The following is a 3,393-nucleotide window of genomic DNA, read 5'->3' as shown; positions in this document are numbered from 1 at the left end:
TCATTGTCTCTTGGTCTTTGCTCTCTTGTATGGTAGTAATCTAAGGTATCAACCTTGCAGGTAGAGACCTCAAGATTTTCTTGACTATCTTAGCATCAAACATTTTCTTTCCTAGATTAATAGTAGAGTTTCTAATGGTGCTAAGCTTAGAGTAAAACTCATCAAATGTCTCTTCATCTAACATCCTAATCGCTTCAAATTTAGAAATGAACATCTGAAGTTTTGAAGCTTTTACAATTTTAGTCCCTTCATGAGTAATTTTCAAGGTTTCCCATGCTTCTTTAGCTATCGCACATCGAGAAATTCTTGATAATTTTTCAATGGAGATGGATGTGAAGATGGAATTTAACACTTTGTCATTTGCAGAAGAAGCACTTTTTTCATCCTTTGTCCATTTGGCAATTGCCTTAACTGGACAAGTAATTTCCAGATTCAACAATATGCCAAACGTCCATGGATTTGAGATATGCTCTCATAAGGATTTTCTGAAACGTATAATTTGATCTGTCAAGATGGGAAAAGAATTAGGTGCAATCGTATGAGACATTTTATGTGGAGTCTAGGATCACACTTAGGAAATAATTCCAACACAGTGAACCCGCTCTCATACTAATTGAAAAACTAATACGACTCCAAATCACACCCGAACTAATGTTAACGGAGTGTTCAAACAATTATGTACGAAAATAAAAACAATCAATCATGAACACAGAGATTTGGTTACGAAGAGGAAACCATTTAGAGAGTTCTTTAAAATGTAAAACCTCTCCAAGGTAGCTAAATCTAGGAAATCACTAAATCAGAAGAATAACGAGAAATAACACAATGTCGAAGACTTACACAACCTATGCATTCGACATTCAAGTGTACTAGACAAGCAACCAACTTATCCGTTACCGCAGTAATTCACCCAGAACATCTGGATTGTTCCTTCTACGTGATCTCCCTTCATCGGAACTCCGATTGACTTCAATTGCTTTATGACTGACAATGATCAAACATCTATAACTCTAAGAGATAGTTAACACTATATGGCAAATACTCTCTTAGTACAAATCTCACGAACTCTTAAGTAGAATTCGTACATATACATATATGTATAGTTTAATATAAATAGTCTCCAAACCCCTAGTCTAATTCAACACAAAATCTATTCAAAAAGACTAAAATTACATGGGGCGTCCAAACAGGAAGTAAGCTCACCCGGACAAAACTAGGTTAAAAACGCTAAACCCTAGTTCTCGGGCACGGCGCGTCTAGATGGCTTATAGATGAGATTGTAGACAAGGCTCTCGGGTTTACTTGTTCAGCAATCTCGTCCGGACGGTCTGCAGACGAGGGTCTCAGGTTTACTTGTTCAGCCATCTCGTCCAGATGATTTGCAGATGAAGTTGCTGCCAAGGCTCTCGAGTTTTCTTGGTCATCCATCTCGTCTGGATGCCTTGTAGACGAAGCTCTCTGGAAATCAATTTCAACCTTCTCGTACGGACGCCTTGCAGACAAGGCTTCAAAAGAAGCTCTCTGGAAATAAACTTCAGCCTTCTTGTCCGAACGTAATGCAGCCAAGGCTTCAGATGAAGCATTCTTTGATTCTTTGGTTTCACTTACTTTTACTAGATAGCACACGGCACATTTTAAACTAACATGTTAAGCACAGGTATTTTGTTCACACGAATTGTGCCAATTAAAAATAGAAACTAACAATAAATACAAACTAAATTTTCCATTATAATATCAATGTCATTATTGACAACATTAAGCTTATTATAAATACTTTCCAGGGTCTCCATCAACAAGGAGAGCAAGAGGAACAAACTTTCATGTCTATCTTTCACGATTCACGATTCCCAATTCCTCAAAGTTGCATGACTCTTTTGCAATGTAACATGACTCAGAAGAACCATCAAAATCATTCATGCAATAAATTTCATCAAGAAAATTAATGTTTAAATGAGGAAGGGAATCCATGATAAAAGAGGTATAGATCACGCTCAGGACATGAGTCAATAAAGAGCAAACCTGCTCTGATACCATTATTTAAAGAACCCTTACCACGGTTCTACCTCCACGATAAATAAGCAACACAATAAACTAAAGAATAATCAAACCAATCACAACAACAAAACAATCAATACAACGATTTTTGTTGATGAAGTGGAAAACCCTTTGAACATATCAAAGGAAAAAAATCACTTCAGGGCAGCCAAACCTAATAAATCACTAAGCAAGAGATCCAAAATACAAACACAAGGAAACTTACAACCCGATGTAAATCCCTAGACCTTGTACAACAAGTTACCCACTTGCCTCCTAGCACGACAATCTCTTCTCAGCGGCTCTCCTTACCGGTCTCCCGGTAGGCTCTTGTAGATGGTAACACACAAACGAAGTCCAAAAAAACATATTAAGACTTCAAGGAAATACCCAAAACGAACAAATCCATAACAAAGCAAGAATCACCTCTAGAATCAATTTAACTAAAACAAATGAAGCAAGAACACCTTTAGAATCCAATCTAGGCAGAATACCACAATCTTCCTTAACCTTGAGAAAGAATCACAAATCACTATATATACCTTCTCATGAACAGTGTAATAAATTCTATAGAATTGCTAATTTGCTGGGCATTTCGTCAAAACAAAATGATGACAAAAATCCTTATCTGAGTTTCCGTCAGGACGTTCTGATGACAACATGATAAGGATCTGAGAATTTGAGATTTCTTTAGGATGACAACAAGAATGTCATGACGAACTGCTAGGGTTTCATCGCTTTCTAGCTGAGTTCGTCATGGCATCCTCTTGACGAGATCCTGTCGAAGATTGGCTGAGAGCTTCTGTATCACTTCGACATGACAGAATTTTGACGTCGTCATGATGAACTCTCACAAAGAGATAAGTCTTTGGAACTTGCCACTTCAGTCATGACGAAATCCTGATGAGATATTGACGAAACAAAATAGAATCTTCAAGAACATTCAACCATTTCATCATGACGGAATATTGACGTCATCATGACGAAACGAAACAGAGAGAGACCAACCTCTTTGTCATGACGAAACCAAATAGAGAGTGTCCAACCTTTTTGACCAAAACCGTCAAAACCTTGTCATGACGGTTTACCTGACAAAACATCACCGAGAGCTCTAAACTGATTTCATTAGTGTTTCGTCATGACAATTTCATGACAAAACTTAACAGAGAACAACAATACACATAAATCAACAACAATGTTTCAGAGTACAGAAACAAATGCAACTCTAAATGGAGACACACCGAGTAAGGCCAAAACATAAAACCTAACAATAACCACAAAATCCAACTTAATGGACGCCTTAATAGCATGTTAATCTTTTTTGTAACCACCTAATCTTTAAATAACACATTAATCGGT

The sequence above is a fragment of the Corylus avellana genome, chromosome ca11 (genome assembly GCF_901000735.1).
Source record: "Corylus avellana chromosome ca11, CavTom2PMs-1.0".
NCBI lineage: Eukaryota > Viridiplantae > Streptophyta > Magnoliopsida > Fagales > Betulaceae > Corylus > Corylus avellana.
Note: the sequence above shows the minus strand (reverse complement) of the source record.